Source organism: Trachypithecus francoisi, unplaced genomic scaffold (assembly GCF_009764315.1).
Source record: "Trachypithecus francoisi isolate TF-2019V2 unplaced genomic scaffold, Tfra_2.0 Lachesis_group2, whole genome shotgun sequence".
NCBI lineage: Eukaryota > Metazoa > Chordata > Mammalia > Primates > Cercopithecidae > Trachypithecus > Trachypithecus francoisi.
The window spans coordinates 173,923,322-173,943,479 of record NW_022681465.1 but is presented as its reverse complement, the minus strand read 5'-3'; the positions used below and the strand labels follow the sequence as shown (position 1 = coordinate 173,943,479).

Here is a 20,158-nt window from a genome sequence, read left to right as displayed (position 1 = left end):
CCAGAACAGTAATAGAATAAACTTCTTTTGTTTTAAGCCACCCAGCTTGTGGTATTTTGTTAGGCAGCCTTAGGAAACAAATACAGATGGAGTAGTAGAATGTGTCATGTTTTTAATAACTCGCTCACCTTCTTTCCATAATATCAATCCTACCTCACCTTCTATTGCGATTTGACTTTTAATACCTGTGGGAATGAATATACCTCATTGCTCCACAGGAGTTGAGTCTGAATGCCTGATTTGCTCTGGCTAATACAGTGGGAATGGAAGTGATGTGCATTATATGCTAGTAGAAGTTTTAAGAACCACTGGGTGTTTCTGTTAGGTCTTTTTCCTTCTGCCAGGAGAACAGAAGTTTCCAGGTAGGGATCAGTCCTTTAGCTGATGTGTAACTGAGTTACAACCAGCCCATGTGCCACATTAGCATTATTGAAATCATTATTGAGAGATTTGTAGTGGTCTCTTACTGCAACAAAACCTCGCAAAGCTAGGGTCTCAAATCAATTCAGACAAAAGGAATTCCTCTCCATCAAGGCTAGCGTTTTTGCTAGCAGATTGACATCATAATCATTAAAATAATTCTATCGATGAAGGGTGCTCTAGACATTGGCATTTAAAGTCTCTTTTCACGATGCCCTGGTACTCAACTACTTACTGCAAATTACCTGTTTCTTTATTTTATAAAATTTCAATAATACTAACCTAGCTTGCAGTTCTAGTAGACTTATTCATTTCCTGTGTTACTGGTGTAATATTCTGATTCTATTTCTTACACAAATAGAGCCAAGACAGTGCTTAGTTCTCTTAGATGTGGGTCAGGGATGGTGTGCACAGTGGCAACATCTGAAAGTTATGAGAGGACCACAGGATAGCTATGTGATTTCACAGGCATATGATGGGGGCCACATTTTGTAACTTCATTTTTTTTTTCTTTTGAGATGGTGTCTCACTCTGTCACCCAGGCTGGAATGCAGGGGCACAATCTCGGCTCACTGAAACCTCCACCTCCTGGGTTCAAGTGATTCTCCTGCCTCAGCCTCCCAAGTAGCTGGGACTACAGATCCCCGCCACCATGCCCAGCTAATTTTTTGTATTTTCAGTAGAGACAGAGTTTCACCATATTAGCCAGGCTGGTCTTGAACTCCTGACCTTGTGATCCACCTGCCTCAGCCTCCCAAAGTGCTGGGATTACAGGTATGAGCCATAGCACCCGGCCTTCCTAACTTCTTAGAACCTAAGTTCTCAAATTCGTAAGAGAAAACTAATACTGCTTAATATTTGAGAAGAGGCACGAGGACCATGGAATGGATGGAGGTAGGATTTTAAAATTACATTTTAAGCCCTATCCTAATGAACTAAGCCAGTAAGTAGATTGGAAATAAACTTTAAGTACTCATGAGAAGATGGGTCATAGGATAATGTTTATGACTTCTATTCACTCAACAAATATTTATTAAGAAATGTTATAGGCCAGCCATTCTTTTAGGTGCTGAAGATACAGCTGTAAACAAAGCAAACAAAACCCCCGTCTTGGGGAACTCACATTCTTGAATGGTAAGTCATTTGTATGTGTATTTTGTCATGAGCTCTTGAGTGCAGATTGGGGTTGTTTACTGGTACTGCTACTTTTTAAAAAGTTTGTATAGACTATCATTTCTAATGCAATTCTAAGCCTTCCATATTGCCTAATTTTGCAGTGGTATAATAACTGTAATCAGTATCAATACTAATTCAGAATTACATTAGCAGCACTGATTTTATAGTCCCCAAATGGATATCATCAACAAAGGAAAAGTGTTTACTAAACTTTAGTTAGTCTGAGGACATAGATGACACGTTACCATTTATATAATGACAGACTTTACTTACAGACAATTCGCAAGAAATGTCACTCTCTTTATTCAAATGCTACAATAGTGCAATTAAAACAAGACATTTATCTTTGAATGTGTCTTCCCTATCACTACTAATTCACTGGGTCATTAGCTCCAACACTGTGAATAGGTTCTCACTACCCCATTCAATTTAATTAGTGTACCAGATAATATAGAAGAGCACACTTTGCACTGCAGCTAATAGTAGATAATGGCTCTTAGAAAGAGAGCAATTGCCTTACTCTGTGATGGCTAACCAGGGGGAAAAAAAAAAATATATATATATATATATATACACACACACACACACACACACACACATTTGACTTCATACAAAGATATCGAGATGCAGTTCTCTCACAAGAAGCAAAGATTATCATCTCTTAGAAATTAAAGATAATCTCAAATTGGGATAAGTCATTGACACACACATAAAGCAAATATGTAAAAAGGAGTATTATTTATTTTTTGTTGTGTTTTTGCTTTTGCTTTTGTTCAACCACAGTAAGCAGACACAGCATGGCCTTAGCTGGCCTGGTAATCATTTCATGTTTTTTGACAAAAGTTCAAATCTAAATAATTAAAGATTACATTATAGCGTTGTCTTGTAATGTAGGCTGATACTCTGTCAATTTACTCTCAGATATGAAACTGAATCAATATTGAAATCATATCCTTTTTTTTTTTTTTTTTTTTTTTTGAGGCGGAGTCTCGCTCTGTCGCCCGGACTGGAGTGCAGTGGCTGGATCTCAGCTCACTGCAAGCTCCGCCTCCCGGGTTTACGCCATTCTCCTGCCTCAGCCTCCCGAGTAGCTGGGACTACAGGCGCCGCCACCTCGCCCAGCTAGTTTTTTGTATTTTTAGTAGAGACGGGGTTTCACCGTGTTAGCCAGGATGGTCTCGATCTCCTGACCTCGTGATCCGCCTGTCTCGGCCTCCCAAAGTGCTGGGATTACAGGCTTGAGCCACTGCGCCCGGCCTGAAATCATATCCTTAACAAAAAAAAAAGAAAGATGTGCTTCTCACAGTGACAGTGTTAGTTCCACACATTAAAGATTTATGCTAACTCCTCTGTTGAATTCACTAACTCCTTAAACATATCTGTAATCTGCATTTACAGGCAATTATAGAAAATTGCCAGTATATACTGAAAACAGAGAACTTTCACATTCAATAAACTTCAGCTAAATACCAGCCATGTCCACACCAACCTCAACCCACCCAGTTCCGGCTCTACTCTGCAGTTAAGTACCAGCAATGTGTTGGACAGAATGCTGGATCCTAGCACTAAGACTCCATCCAGGCCTCAAGTTAGTGAGAGACAGATTAGGGTTATCATGAAGAGGTGAGAAATAGTTTGTTTATCCAAAAAGTAGTCCTTGAAATCAACACAGGGTCTCATATTTGAACATCGCTTTTAGCACCATGTTAATACTGAATCATCAAATCAGAAATATATCAAATCCTCTTAAAATGTCAGAAAGGATTCTAGGCCAGAAATGCATGATGATTTAAGGTATTGTGAGAGAATCAAAATCGTAAATTTATGCCTCAGATCAGATTAACATTAAATTAATGGTGCTATTAAATTAATGTCAAGCATTTCAGGAAGACATTGATATTGAATGTGCCACCATCCACCATTGCCACCCTACAGCAGAGTTTAAGAAAGCTTCATTTTATTTGAATTATGGTATTAACATATCTTAAGCCAGGAGGCCTGGGATAGAGGAAAGAAAAAGGATGAGAGAAAAATGAAGGGTCAGAAGTAAATGGTTACCTCCACATGCCTTAAGAGATTAGGAGGTCTCGGCCGGGCGCGGTGGCTCACGCCTGTAATCCCAGCACTTTGGAAGACTGAGGCAGGCGGATCACAAGGTCAGGAGATCAAGACCATCCTGGACAACACAGTGAAACCCCGTCTCTACTAAAAAATACAAAAAATTAGCCGGGCGTGGTGGCGGCGCCTATAGTCCCAGCTACTTGGGAGGCTGAGGCAGGAGAATGGCGTGAACCTGGGAGGCGGAGCTTGCAGCCAGCCGAGATTGCGCTACTGCACTCCAGCCAGGGCGACAAAGCAAGATTCTGTCTCAAAAAAAAAAAAAAGAGAGAGAGAGAGAGAGTGATTAGGAGGTCTCAGAGTAAGTCCACAATGCAACGTAGATGTTTATTTGAGGGGGGAGGGTGGGAGGAGGGAGAGGGAGAAAAGGTAACTATTGGGTATTGGGTTTCATACCTGAACAATGAAGCAGTCAGTACCACAAACCCCGTGACACGTATTTACCTATGTAACAAACCTTCGCGTGTACCCGCAAACCCTAAAATAAAAGTTAAAAAAAAAGAACTCAAATGAAATAGATTGGTGCTGGCAAGAACTGATTTTTTTTTTTTTTACTTTTATTTTCAGTTCAGGGGTACATGCACAGGTTTGTCACATAGGTAAATTTGTGTCACGGGGGTTTGCTGTACCAATTATTTCATCACCCAGGTATTAAGCCTAGTACACATTAGTTATTTTTTCTGATTCTGTCCCTCCTCCTACCCTCTATCCTCCACCCTCTGACAGGTCTCAGTGTCTGTTGTTCCATTCTATGTCATGTGTTCTCATCATTTAGCTCCCACTTACAAGTGAGAACATGTGGTATTAGGTTTTCTGAAGAACTGATTTTTATTTTCACCAAAAGGTTCAGGAGAGAGAGAACTTTCACATTCAATAAATCTCTACTAAGCACCAGCCTATTGAATCAGAAGTGGAGCCAATTTCCATTTGGCCGCTTACATAAGGAGTCATGTACAGAAAGCTGTGCTCTCTAAGAGGGACCACACTTCTAGTTTATTCCAAAGCTATTTAGGCCACCTCATAGCTTGGTACTCTGGCCAGTTGTCTAACTAATCTGCCCATTGTCCAGCTCTGCCTACAGGATGGAAAAATGAATTTGACAGGCAGTCATAAATATCTGATTTGTAAGATAGCTACCTTTCTTATTTTAAATTATAACTTGATATTCTGACTTTTAGATCAGTCTTGTTTCTCAGCATGAAGTTGCAATATCCCCACATCTATCCACTCTGGTAAGACAAAGTTCCAGATCCTGCAAAGCCAGTAGTAAAAAAAATCCATCCTGGGATAAATTTACCAATAAAATGCAATCTGGTCAGGACCTACTTTGAATATCATGACCGCTAACACTCTGGCCATAGCTAATTAGACCAAGGATGGCACTCAAATCATACTGAGCTACAAAGGGCCTAAGAACAAAAAGTGGGTAATAAAATATAGAGTCAGTTAGATTTTTCTTAGATAATTTCAATACAACTTCAAAAACAGTCAGGATAGATGAAAGAGGAGAGATACAGGAAGAACAGAGTAGACAGAAGCCAGGAAGCAATAGAGACAAATCAGTAGCAGAACTTATCAGTAAGTAGAATCCGTAAGTTAGAGAGGAGAGTTGAGAGAGACTGTTCAGTAGTGACTGGCAGGCAGAAGTAGCAGAGATACTGTAGCATTGGCAAGGATGACTATAGTTGCTGGACACTGCATAATACCCCAATTCTCCTTTGGGCCTATCTTCACTCGTAGAAACAATTCATTGCCTCCTTTACTTCTGTATCTATACTTCCCAGAGAACACCACTAAATGAAATACCTGAAAATGTTTTGTTCCTTGTAATGTAGAGGAGCCTAACGTACTTTTAGAAATATTGAATTATAGACCTTCCCATTTGAACAACTTTTTGACTTCCACAAGGCTGCTTTTTAAAAATCTATAAATGGTTTCATATGTTTATGTGTTAAAGTCTTATCAAGAACCCTTTTTTGACTAAAAGCTTCTTTAGTATTTTTTCAACCAAGCCAATAAGCATATTTTTATGAGTGTAGGACAAATAAATCAGAAAGTTCAGAATTGAATCTCTCTCACAAATAGAAAATTACTGCTTGTCATAATAATCAGCAAAATAATGCAACTGATTCATTTTCTAATCCATGAAGTAGATGACATATGATGTATTTCGTCACTGTTGATTTACTACAGTTTATATTTTTTCCTGAGTTTCAGTGATTTGATTCAAGTATAATCATTTAGCTTAATTTATTTCTGTCATTATATAAAACTGTTTTATTATCATTTGTCACCAACTGAATCCCTTATCTCCAGATGAAGAATTCATTGTCCCTTAAATATTAAATAAAAATCTAATCTGTGCTTAGTCCTGCACTGACCACTCATTTCAACCCAAAGTGTAGGAAAAAAGTCTCTGCAATTCAGACAAAATTAACAAATAGAAAAAAAGTGTGACCATTATTTGTGGAGATAGGACAAATAGACACTTAAGAAATCGATTGAAGGCATTCTAGTAATACTAGGTAGTAGGGTGGACCATATATAAAAGTATCTCTCCAATTGGTGGAGCTCTGTGACAATGCTGGTTTTATGGTGAAATAAAAACTTGGAGTAAGGAAGAGTCTTCTGTGGACTCGTCTTTGACCGGAAACAGTTCTTGGTAAAGATGAGCATTGGGTTGGGCTGTGCCTGGCTGGTGGGATTAGAATAGCAGAGCAGATGGGAGAACATCTCAGGCTATGGGGCATGGAGTCAGGAAAAGTTTTATCCAGGTGCAGGGGTCAGAATGGCGGGGGCAGGGAAACAAAGCAAGCTCAACAGTGGGGCTCATTGGGGAGAGATCAAGAATACAGCTTTCAACTGATTTAACCCATAAGCATTCTGGACCTTAAGCAGAAAATTGTCCTAATAAAAGTTATTTTAGCGAGATACTGCCAGCGGCAGGACCTACCAGGAGACCACTGTAATGATCTTAATGTAACATAACTAGCTACCAGAGTAGAGACAATTAGAATATTGCAAATGACAAATATAAAAAACATAATAAGTGACCGAGAACTAATACATTAGGAAACAGATGCAAAAAGAATTAGAAATAAAGATCAATCAACCTCTTAAGCTTATCACATCAGAGTTTGAAAAATTAGATGGGCAGTGAAGGAAAAGATGTGTTTGGGTAGGGAAATTGTGATTTTGAAATCATCAGAGAGCCAGCTGATGGAATTGGACATGAGAGGGGAGAACAGTGTGTCCTGACCTACCTAGTGGTAACAATCACATGAACTCAGAGCAGTGCTGACATGCTCACTCACTGGCTGCCTACAGCTACCTGTGTGGTTTGGTAATCTAGTAAGGCACAAGCTCACAGCCATACAACCAGTCAATCACTACCGTAGCACACAGCACAGGTCTAGAGAGTGGGAGAAAATGCTTGAGCCAGTCATGCCATAGCATGGTAATGCAATATATTAATTTAAAAATAGTGAACACAGACATTCCATACATAAGGGGAAAATAACAATACTGTGCTTCTAGAGGAACTAGAATGTTTTACTCAAAATAAGGTCCTCTGATTAATTCTGACTGACAATTACCATGGTTTTGGGCAGTTAATCCATCTTAGCTACACCTCTACACATCCTGGTCTCCTCACATTCTCCCATCTGCTCTGAAGTTTGCTTTGCTTTATGCCCTGCTATTCCCTAGGCTTTGAAATAGGGGTCACTGTGCCCATCTGCATGTTTCATCCTGTCCTCTTGATACAATACTATTTTTAAAACGATAGAGTTTAAAGAACCCCAGGCTAAAAATTTTGTGGTTCAACACTTCATCTCAGATATATTGTCCATACTGTTTTGACCTTATGTGCAGATTTAAGTAAGAAGACACTTGCCTTTCATCTTAGATTTCAGTCACTTAAGCCAGGTCACTAGTCCTGGGGTTTTGTCTTCTCCTTGCCTGTTGAAATTCTTTAGAGCTATAAGTCCTGCCTTAATCACAATTCCTGGTATCTTGGTCCCCAATTATTTGTGTGGTATTTATGGTAACTTATGCTGATGACTCCCAGATATGTATTCCAAACATATGTACGGAATAGTTCCGTTTTTAAAAGTGCTATTCAAACAGCATTGTCCTCACTCTAAACTTTGTCATCTGAATTAAACTTTATTTAATCTAGTATGAAAACTCCTTAAGCTATAAAATAGTATGACCTTTTTTGGTAGAAAAGCTATAGTCGTATCACAATAGGACTATATACATTAACAACCATATTTCAGAAGAACTGAAAGTATAAACATGAGCCCTTAAATATCTAAATAACTGGGGTCTTTCAATAATTCACTGTATCAAACTCTAAAAAAGTTTGACTAATCCCAAGAAATCTTCTGATTAAGTAAATCAAATAAGTATTTTCACCATGAAAAAGATTATCCTACAAAATCTATCTGTGAGAAGTTTAGCGCTTTAGGTATTAGGGCCACTCTACTTAGGGAAAGATATTGTTCTTTTTCGTCTTTTTTTCCTTTTTTTTTTTTTTTCTTTTCTCATACAGAGCTTTGCTCTTGTCACCCAGGCTGGAGTGCAGTGGTGCAATCTTGGCTCACTGCAACCTCTGCCTTCTGGGTTCAAGCTATTCTCCTGCCTCAGCCTCCCAAGTAGCTAGGATTACAGGCACCTGCCAACACGCCTGGCTAATTTTTGTATTTTTAGTAGAGATGGGGTTTCACCATGTTGGCCAAGCTGGTCTCAAACTCCTGACCTCAGTTGATCCACCCACCTTGGCCTCCCAAAGTACTGGGATTACAGGCATGAGCCATCACACCTGGCCACGGAAAGATATTTTTCTATCAGTAGAAACTATATTCAACAAAGAAAACCTACCCTTGTGACACAGTTTGGATGTTTGTCCCCACCCAAATGAATTGTAATCCTCAAAGCTGGAGGTGGGGCCAGGTAAGAGGTGTTTGGATCATGGGGGCGGATCCCTCATGGCTTGGTGCAAAAGTGAGTGAGTTCTCTGGAGATCTGTCATTTAAAAGTGTGTAGCACTTCTTCCCCCTCTCTCTTGCACTGCTCTGGCCACGTGAAGTGCTTGCTCACCCTTCACCTTCTGCCATGACTGTAAGCTTGCCGAAGCTTCCCCAGAAGCCAAGCTGATGCCAACTAAGCTTCCTGTAAAGCCTGTAGAACTGTGAACCAATTACACTTCTTTCCTTTATAAATTACCCAGTCTCAGGTATTGATAGCAATGCAAGAATGGCCTAACACACCATCAAAAGTTAATAAATCTGGCTCAGTGTTCTGTTTCAACTCCACTATCAAAGTTAGAGTTGAGAAATCATTAATGTATATGGGTAATCTATGCTCCAGTAAGTGCTGAGTCACAATATGGGGAAAGTTTGATCTTTAGATTAGCTTTAATTTGGGTTGTTAATGTATTTATTGGTTTGGCCTGTTTTAGAGTGTGGTCTTAATATTGCCCACATGGTCTGGTTTCTCCTTGCTTTGCCAAGGAGCCTGTCTCCTGCTCAGCAAGATGCCTGCTTTGCTGTAGACTTTCCCATCTAATAGTCTTCATTAGTTGAAGAACTAAGGAAAGCCCTCAATCCTTCCTCATCCAGGATCAACCAGCTGGTCAGGACATTTTTCTTCTAGAGCATCACTGCAGCCATCCTCTTAGAACCCACGCTGAAATGTGGGGATGATCAGTTCTTGTACTGAGGCATTAAACTAGCACAAAGCAATTAAGAGGGAGAAGATTGGGAGCTGCAGCTCTATTCCTATCCCATTTTCTCACAGCAACTCAAGGAGGATCCAGGCGGTTAGGATTTAAGACTTCAGAGAGTTCCCCCTGTGTATGCTTCTTCCCTCACTGACTCCCTCATCCCCCCACCTCTTCCACATCATCTTCTCTCAGCCTATCTGTGAGCAACTGTCTCCTGACAAGCATTCTACCTCCTTCCTCCAGGAAACCCCACTCCACTTCATCTGAGTAATCTCAGGACTCTATTCGTAATTGTTTCCTGCAAATTCTGATGGTTTCAACCTCACTGGAAATTCATGTAGATTTTATTCTGCTTGAAGCTTTTGCTGGCTCCAAAGAAGATGGATGAGCTCTGGTACTGTAAATGTGTAAAAGGAATCACTATGTAGCCTGATTTTGTTCGATGCCCACTAATGGAATAGAAACTGAATACAAAAACAAAAATGGCCAGACCGCATATAAAATAGAATACTGACCTGCAGTCTGCAAAAATCAGCTCAGGAAACTAACCCAGTATCTATAGTAACCAGCCAGGAAGTAAACCAACTATGAGTCAGACTTGTAGAAAATCAAACCACTATCTCTAGCAGCCCATTCAGGAAGCCAAACAATAACCCCAGTAATAGACCAGAACTTGATTAAAAACTGACTGCTTTCCTAATTTTTGTTCTTGCTTCCAACTTAGAATCAACTAGAGCAAGCCGAATAGGCACCCCCAACCAATCACATAGGATCTCCACTTCTAGTTACCTGCCTATAGCTTCCCTCTCAACAACCTTCCGTCAGGGAATATCTGAAGCCTTCTCTTTTTTTTTTTCTACTATAAAACTTCCCCACTCCTCTGCTGCCTTTTGTTTCTCTGCCAAAATGCAAGTGATGTTGGGTGACTCCCTTGTTATAGAAAGCTCTAAATAAATAGTCCTTGCTTTTCTTATTTTTTCCCTAAGGGCCAGCATATCTTATCCAAGTAGAAATTCATTAATTGTTAATTAGTTAATTAATTATTCTAGGGATGCTCAATGTACTAGTCTCACATGGAGACAATATGCTCCTCATATCTAGATAATTTTAAAGTAACTTCTTTAGAACCTTGAGAAATAACAGGCATCATTTTGCTAAAGGAATACTTGACTTTTACTTGTTTCTGCTTTTATGGCCAGGAGCGCACACATTAGCCGAGAATGGCTCTGTGCAAGTCAACCAGGATAGATGGCCCAGTCTCTCCAGAGATCATTTAGGATCCTAAATAGGAAGGAGGGTACTTCAATGAATCTCACTATATTTAACTCACATTTCTCTCGTTTGAAAGCACAAAACTTTTTGAAAAGTCATACAAAAGTCATACAAAGTAGGGTTAAAAATCTGAAAGACAAGCATTTACCGAAAAGAGACTCTTTCACAGAAGATACTATTTACATCCAACCACTTCCGTTGTTATTGAATGGGGAGCAATAAAAGGGTTCAAACATTTCAACTGTTTCTATAATTTGTAGAAAACCATTTGGCAACCCAAGAAACAAGAGACCAGAAGATTTACAAGACGTTACTTGGTTCATTTACAGAATTAAATAAAAAACTGTAAATCATTAAATTATTTAAATTATATGTGGAAGTAGGAGCCTCACATTAAGCATAAATTTTACCACCACTGTGATAGTGTCTGAAAAGTTGGCTGGAAGGGCCTGCAAATTACACATTTGCATAAGGAATAAAGGGCACTGCCAAGACCAAACACACACAAAAGTGTATCCTGGAAGAGAAAGCATGGATCACAGGCTTAACCCAATAGCAACACCCCAGTCACTGAAAGAGGAACAACAAGCTTACAATTTTAGTGTAACAAAATTGTGTTTGCCCTCTACTGTAGCCCAAAATTGAACTCAAAGAGTGGCAAGTTAATACAAAATAAGCTTTTTACACTCAAAAATTCCCAAGAGACTTTATAAGAAGTATGATTAGTACACTAGGGAGAAAGACCTCCTTGCCACTTCCTGATAGCCCAGTGTGGGCAGGGCCCTGCACGTCGTAAGTGCAGCCATGACAGCCAAGAAGCAGCCACGAGAGAAGGCATGGCCCTCCCCTTAGCAGTGGCAGCACAACTACAGCAGTCGGGTTCCCCAGGGTCCCAGTGCCAAGCATTTCCAGAGCAGCAGAGGGCGGCCTGTTCTCTTTTTCTCTTTCTTTCTTTCTTTTTTTTTTTTTTAAAGACAGAGTCTCGCTCTGTCGCCTAAGCTGGAGTGCAGTGGCATGATCTCGGCTCACTGCAACCTCCTTCTCCTGGGTTCAAGCCATCCTCCTGCCTCAGCCTCCTGAGTAGCTGGGATTACAGGCATCCGCCACCATGCCCAGCTAATTTGTGCACTTTTAGTAGAGACAGGGTTTCACCATGTTGGCCAGGATGGTCTTGAACTCCTGACCTCAGTTGATCTGCCTGCCTTGGCTTCCCAAAGTGCTGGGATTACAGGCGTGAGCCACCATGCCAGACCGGGCAGCCTTTTCTCCAGTGACTGGAGGCAGTGTCCTTGACAAGAGCATCATCACCCAAATCACCTGTGCCCGCATGAAAGGTCGTACAGGGCTTTCCAGGTAGCAAAAGATAAGGAGGTGGATTGGCCACATGCTCACATTGTTTAGAGGGATATGTGAGGAAGAATCATAGAAATAAATGCAGAAAACTCTGAGTGCAGTTAGAGGCTCCAAATCGAAGACCAAGATGAGAGCCAGAACAAGAGAACTTATTACTATTCATATGATACCCATTTTCCTTCAAGGATGATAAGTGGTTTAGGGAACACTAGTTTCAGGTATACAATTTTATTTTCAGGGGTGCCATTTTGGAAAAAATTTAAATAATAGGGCTTTTCTTTGTCTCTCCCTGTTCTCTACCACCTTGAATCATGATATCTGGAAGCCTCTCTGCCATTATCACCCCAGAGAAAATTCCTTCCAGACTGGGAGAGAAAATAAAAGAAACCCTCTATGGCAGGAAGAAAACAGGGAGGGAGAAGCCAAGCAGGAAGTCACAGCCAGAGGCATGTGACCTACTTCCCAACTGAAGGTGAAAACCCAAGAAGACAGAGGTGATGGCGGGGTGGGGGGAACACAAGGACACTCGGGCAGTGGTTGGCCTCCTTTGGGAGGCCCAAGAAAACCTGCAAGCTTCTAGGAGCAGCCTGGCATGTGACTCGTGCCACATCCCATATGGTACAGGAGTAAAGTGCCCTGGCAGACAGAGGTGACAAAATAGATGAGCCTGAAGTTCTGCTCCTGGCTTTCCTCCACCTTCACATGGCTTCAAGGGATCATGGAGTTCTGCATGCCTGGCGGACAGCCCAGGCAGTCAGAGACCTGCTGGACTGGCAGAGACATGGAGTCGGAACATGCTGAAGTAGGTGGAGATTTCTTAATCAACAGAAAATGACCAGATCACAGATTTCAACAATCAGTGACAACACGTATTTCTAGAACTGCAGGTGGCATGAGAGGCACTTCAGTGTACAACAGGCCAATCAGAACAGGGAGGACCCAGAGGATACCTGGCAGACAGTGCAGTCCCCTATCCCAATGATACAAAATGACATAAGACCCTCCTCCTAGATATAGCATCATGTCATCTTAGAAAGGAGCTGGGGGAGGGAGCAAAAATCTGAAAATGGAGCTTTTACCTGAAAGATAATGACATGCAAAAGAGATCATTAAGGAGACAAAGAATTTTTTGGCACTCCAGAATTCCACTCTTCCAACATTGACCCCACCCTACATATACACCTGAAGGGGACAAGCCTCATGAGAAAGTTATATCAACTGCGGGAAAGGAATAGTTTTCATTTCATTTTTGCATCCAAGTTGACCCCAAAAATTTGTATTCTAAGATGTCCTCAAAATGTTTTATATCTTCAACATTATCATGACTGTTTATGAGAGAAAATGCAATTGACATGGAGGGGGAGAAGAAACAAAGAGAAAGAAAGTTCATGAGACAAAGGGAGTGGTTTGGAAATTCCCTGCTTGGTCTGAGGACTAGTTAGTGGATCTGGGAGAAAGTTGAAAGAGAGGGCATATAAAACCATGGGGAGAGAGCCACACCAAGGTTGCTGAACACAGTCTAGCATGTCAAAGAGAGGACTAATGGTGTGAGTGAAGAATACAATGGTGCAGCAGCAGCTGTCAGCATTAATTATGACAAATCTATAACTGATGGAGATATTGGCATTTTCAGAATACATCTCCAATGTTGTGATGCATCTGCTACTGTGCCTTCAAATGACAGCAAGAAAAATGGTGGGGCATTTTTTCCATACACTGCATACTAAGCTTTGAAATTCAGTATTATTTCAGAGTCATAATTTATTGACTCCTGTGGAGTTTGAGGCACATGAGTTGTATAAAAAATGGAATCATGACAGAAAGATCATTCTGATTCTAACTTATTACAGGTCTGTATGGAGTTATTTACAATAAAGAAGGTGCTTGATTCCAGTAAGAGCCTAGAGTTTTGTTAATGCCATTTTTCAGTACCGCGCTGGCTTGGATGTGGGACAGAGTAGAATTATAAAGTTTGTCTTTGGAAGGACACCACAGAGATCTGGAAGAGCTCTGCAAAAGGTCCTCTCAAAATACCATGCCTAAGCTCCAAAGGTTGCACTGTTGTCTAATTATGCTTAAGAATTGATGTTTCTGAGTTTCCTAATCTAAACCTATGTAGAGTTCGTTCCTTGATGAGCAGCAATTCTGAGTGTCTCCATAAATTGATGTGCAGATTTCTGGAACAGTATTTGCATGAGGAGCTCCCAAAGGGAGTGTGAGTCAGGCAAACACCACTGGGCCAGAGACAAACTTCAGCCATGGGAGAAGACTGAGGATTCTGAATGCAATCTGAGGTCCCTTGGGTTTGCCTTTCAGTCCAGCAGCAAGGCTCTATGGCAAGGAGGGAGAAATTGGAAATAAAAGTCAAAAGTCCTGTCTTGCTAAAAGCATTCAAATCAGAATTCATAAGAAACTGTCTAATTTTTTATTAGATGATTTGTTTTATATAAAGGTAAATAAGTGTAATTATTTCTGTGTGACAACAGTTCCACAAAGAGGAGGAAAGCATTTTCTCCAGTTGTTCCTGGAATTATTGAAATTATGGAAAAACAGCCTTGGCCCCAAAAACTCCAGTACATCAGCAAAAGGAGAGCACCATGGGCCCCAGCAGAAGTGGCAAAGATGTGCAAGCTGGGTATGGATTCCTGAGAGAGTTGGCAGTACACAGGGGAATTAGAGATATCCAGCAGAGGGGGCATCAGTACCCAGAGGTCACTATGTGACCACTGTCTGGGCTTGTTCATAAACACAACTGAAACGTGTTGAGGACTTTAGATATAACTAGTTGGATAAGAGAAATGACTTCACAGCAGATAGAACTCCTGAATTGGCAGAATGACACAAAAGCCACATAGTACAGGTTATTACCATTCATATTGTTAACATCCATCTATAAGATTAGGTAGGTATAGTTGGGGAACATGAATTACGTAGAAGTCCAAGGCAAATTTCCATAATTATCCTCGGAGTCCCAGGGATTCTTCACCTGAGTCCAGAACCCCTAAACAGTCTAGATAATATTTAAGGAACACTCATGTTTTTGTAAGAAAACACACATGTTTTCAGAATTCTGTGTATGTGTTTTTATGGATATTTCTTCTGATGAAAATTTTCATAATTTTTATCAGATTATCAAATGGGAATGTGACCCCAAAAATGGTGAGAACCTGGAATATTTCCTGCAGCACCCTAAATAGATATCTCATTTCTTAGGACCCAGAGGAGAGAGAAAATGATTTTGTTTTTGTTTGGCAGGGCAGGGGGGTGGGAGTTGGTCCACTCTGAGAGTTTTGGACTTGTTTTCAAAAATCTGTGATCAAAGATATCTTTGATCTTCAGAATATTTGCCCCTGCAATGCCAGAAACTCAAATCTAGGTAGTGGGGTCATATATTTCTCTCCTCTGTCCCCGACTTGCAGTACAGAGCTATGTTCAGTCTACCCAAAATAATCTCAACAGATTCCAAAAGACAACCAATGCAAATTGCAAGAATATTAGCCATTTGCACATCATTAATTCACCTTTCATAAGAATTTTTCTTCCACTGAAAATGGTGGAAACCAGGGCTGAGTGAAGACATTAAAATCAGGCTCTGTGTACTTACTGAGACGCACTGTCTGGATAAGGAGATAAGCTACTGGGCCTGCTCTGATGGACATTTTTTATTGACAAAGATACAGAATGGGAATTTTCAGTTTTGTGGTCACAGTAGCTTCAGCTGATAGCAGAGAACCATCTATGTTCTTGTTGAGATGTACAGGTACTATCTTCATGCCTTGGAACTAAAAAGAAAAGAAAAAAGGCATAAGGGCATGATTAAACAGATAAAAAATAGACTATTTTTTCCTTTTTCTAAGGACTATATTCTAGTTCTCTTCAGCATTCCGTTGGACTGTTTTATATAAAGAGAAATCCAATCAAATATTTAAGAATGACCAGTTGGTGACCTTAACCTAGCATCACTGACCTTGTAGGTATTTCAGTTCTGCTGAGAGAATTACCAGGAGAACAAATCATAATTATAGGTTGTACTACTGTAAGCAAAATCCACTGCAAAAGCAGTGAGTTCCGAGACAAATTACCTAAGGAATCCACCAGATCCCTAAGGTCCTTCCACTGTGTTCACTAGTCAAAATTTTAACATCAGCATTAAATCAAAATTTTACATTGCCAGGGACTTCTCTCCTCAGAACTTTAAACAGTGTCTCAGAAATGCATTGCACTATGCACACTAAAACTTACATCAGAGATGGTCGTAAAAGCCTAATCTCTTTAAAACTGAAAGAACAGAATGGGTCACTTCAAAAATTACCCTGTGATCTATGATACTGGGATAATGCAGCGAATTTTTGTGACATACAGGGCCACAAGCATACCAAAAAGGGGATTTTCAAAGGACATTTCTTCTTGTTAAACTATTTTTAATGACAATAATTACTTATAATGGAGACACTTAACCACTAACCGTGGGATAATCTCAAGATATAACTGAACAGTTTTAGAAATTTATGTCAAAATTAATCAATCTATCTAATTTTCATTAAAGGAAGAAGAAAAAATTCTCTGAAGACCACACTTTCTTATAAGGCTATAAGTTTAAGGCAGCAGTATAATTAGAAAAAAAAAAAGTTTATTAAAGGGCTGGAAATTATCCTCAAATTAAAACATTTACAGCCTAGAGCTGTAATTAGGGCAAAGGTAAAGGAGAGATTCACAAAGCAATCCTGGCTGCTTCTGACTGCTCCTTGGATGCTGTCTTTGCTAATTCATTATCTTGCCTCCACTGTTAATTATGTGGCTCCCCAAGGCTTGATAATGACTCTTTTTCCTCTTTACCTTTCCTTCTAGTTTATTCATTGCCTTATATGATTTTAACAATTCTGATAGAGATCGAGCTAACATTGATTGATACCTTCTGAAAGCTAAACTCTGTGCTAGGCATTTTTGAAATTAACCGCAAACATTATATGTCTAATTTCCTTGATTATTCCTTTCCACCAAACAGTTTCACATGATGGTCTAGGCTCTACCAAAAAACAGTTCAGATGTGGTGCAGTAGAAAGATAACTGAAAGTGAAGGGGTAGGGTTCTTGTCCCAGCTCTGTCACTGATGAGTTAGGTGGCTGGGAACACGTCACTATATTTCTCACAGTTTTAGTAAAATAAAGATCTTGAACTAGATCAAAAGTTGGAAACTGGCTGTCCACTAGACAAATCCAACATGCAGACATATTTGCTTGGCCTGCATAATTATTTAAAAATCTGGAAGATTATGTAAAACTCTAGATTTCTGTCTTGCAAAAGTAGAATATCCAAGCCTGATTTATTGGATGGCAATAAATGACTGCAGCCAAGCAGCAATTGCCCCTTTAGGAAAGGCCTGTATTCTCCTGTTTCTTACAATCCACAACATACCCTATTGTATTAGAAGTGTTCCCCTTTGTTCGTTCATTTTACAGGACTTACATCTTAATCAGATGGCCAACTCTAGGACAAAAATGTACCGGTTTTACTTCTAAACGTAGCTTATACTTTATTATATTTCTGGCTTCCTCCCCATCTTAGTTTAGGACCATAAGCATATATCTAGCATAAGTCTATCTCAAATTTTTCAGTGTTAAATAAATTCATTTCTTTCACTGAGCTACTCAAACCTTTCTAAATTCTGTTTGACAATTGTCATCATAGCTAAACCCCCAAAACTTTAAAATCTTGTTTTTACTTCTTTCCGTACTTGCAAACGATACAACATATAAGCTTACATATTTATATAATATATGTTTTATATAACTATATTTAATCATATTTATTTATATATGGCTATATAAATATTTATATTTTATATAAAGCATGCATATTATATCATGTATATTATGTATTTTATATATTATTATATATTTGTAAATATAATTTATAAGTTTATATATTTATATTATAATATATAATACATAATATATTACATATTATAATTATATTTATAATTAATCCTATCTTATAATAGTATTAAATATTATATATTATTATATTATGTTATTATTATTAATATACTATCTATTATGTATATATAAATATTGTATATATTATTAAGATATTATTACATATGTATAATTATATTATGTATAATATGTAATAATATATAATACATGTTATATATCATATATGATTTTATATAATATATATTATGTATTATATATTATATATTATAATATATAATATAAATATATATAATGAAAATTGTAATTTCTGAGAAAGGGTTTATATCATTTGCTTATATATGTATATATTCTATATTTAATATTATAATATATAATATTCCACTGGGTGTATAATGGGTGAATGGATATTGGAAAAACACCTAACACCTCTACTACAGGAGTATTTTATATTTCTTTTTATTTAAATATACTCTAAAGATTCTATGGTTAATGGTTCCATGGTTCTATTATATTTTATATTATAATATATATTATAATATATTATATACTTTATATTATTATATATTATATGTTTTATATTATAATATATTATATAGTACAATATGTTATATATTATAATATATAATATGCTGTACATACATTATATATTATATAATATATTATATATTACATAATATATTATATTGTATGAGGTTATGTAATATGAGATTATATAATATATATTATGTATTATATATTATATATATATTATATATTATGTACAACATATTGTATGTTATAATATATAATATATTGTACTATATAATATATTATCATATAATATATTATGTAATATATTATAATATAATACAATATATTATATATGATAATTAATAAATATAATTTATAACATAATATCATGATATATAATACAACCATAGAACCATTAGAGTATTTTATATTTAAATAAAAATAAATATAAAATACTTCTGTAGTAGAGATGTTAGGTGCTTTTCCAATATGCATTCACCCATTATACCCCCAGAGGAATATTATATATTATAATATTAATTATAGAATATATACATATATAAGCAAATGATATAAACCCTTTCTCAGAAATTACAATTTTCATTATTTTATGGCTAGGTTGTTATAGCCAGAAAGAATAAAATAAAGAATATCTTAGAAAAGAATAAAGAATATCTTAGAAGAAGAAAGGATATCTTAGAATATTCTTTCTAAGCTCTCCATAACCAATCCTTACATTGAAAATAAGAACATTTATATTCCTTATAAATCTATAAACCTTCTAACAACTTAGTGCATCTCCTAAGGAGCAATCATGGGTTTTAAAAACTGTTGTAACAGAGACTAAAAATGACTATCCATGAACCACTCACTCCTGCTTCCTTAGTTACAAAAGTCAGACTTTATTTTGGGTGTTAAGGCAAGAAGCTAAAAAACTACACTTCTCAGATGCTCTTTTTTTAATTTTTTAATTGATACATACTAGATGTAGACATTTTCAGGGTACATGTGATAATTTAATACATTCATGTAATATATATAAAGATCAATTCAGTGAAATTAAGATATCCATTACCTTAAAATTTATCTTTATGCTAGAAACAGTTGAATTATTTTCTTCTAGATATTTTGAAATACATAATAGATTGTTGTAAACTATTGTCACTCTACAGATCTATCAAACACTAGGTTTTTCTTCTTCTACCAAACTGTATAATTGTACCCATTAATCAAACTCTCTTTTTCCTCTCCCCTCCCAGCACCCTTCCCATCCTCTGGTAACCACCAATCTACTCTTAATCTTCATGAAATCACTCTTTTAGCTCCCACATGTGAGTGAGAACATGTAGTATTTGTCTTTCTGTGTTTGGCTTATTTCACGTAACATAATGACCTAAAGTTCTATCCATGTTGCTGCAAATTACAGGATCTTATTCTTTTTATGGCTGAATAATATTCCATTGTATATAAATATAAACCACATTTTTTTAACCCATTCATCCATTGATTGACATGTAGGTTGACTGCATGTTTTGACTATAATAGACATGAGCGTACAGATAGTGCTTCAATATGTTGATTTCCTTTCCTTTAAATATGTACCCGGTGATGAAATCGCTGGATCATATAGTAGTTCAATTTTCAC

The 20,158-nt window shown here is 37.8% G+C and overlaps 1 long non-coding RNA gene across 2 annotated transcripts in view; it reads right to left on the bottom strand.

Annotated features, from left to right (window-relative positions):
- Nucleotides 1-15,709: 15,709 nt before the first annotated feature.
- Nucleotides 15,710-20,158, bottom strand: part of LOC117064628 — a 47,958-nt gene continuing 43,509 nt past the window's right edge. For both annotated transcript variants that reach the window (XR_004429564.1, XR_004429565.1), the window contains one exon: nucleotides 15,710-15,849. This is a non-coding gene — a long non-coding RNA (uncharacterized LOC117064628). The remainder of the gene's footprint in view (nucleotides 15,850-20,158) is intronic.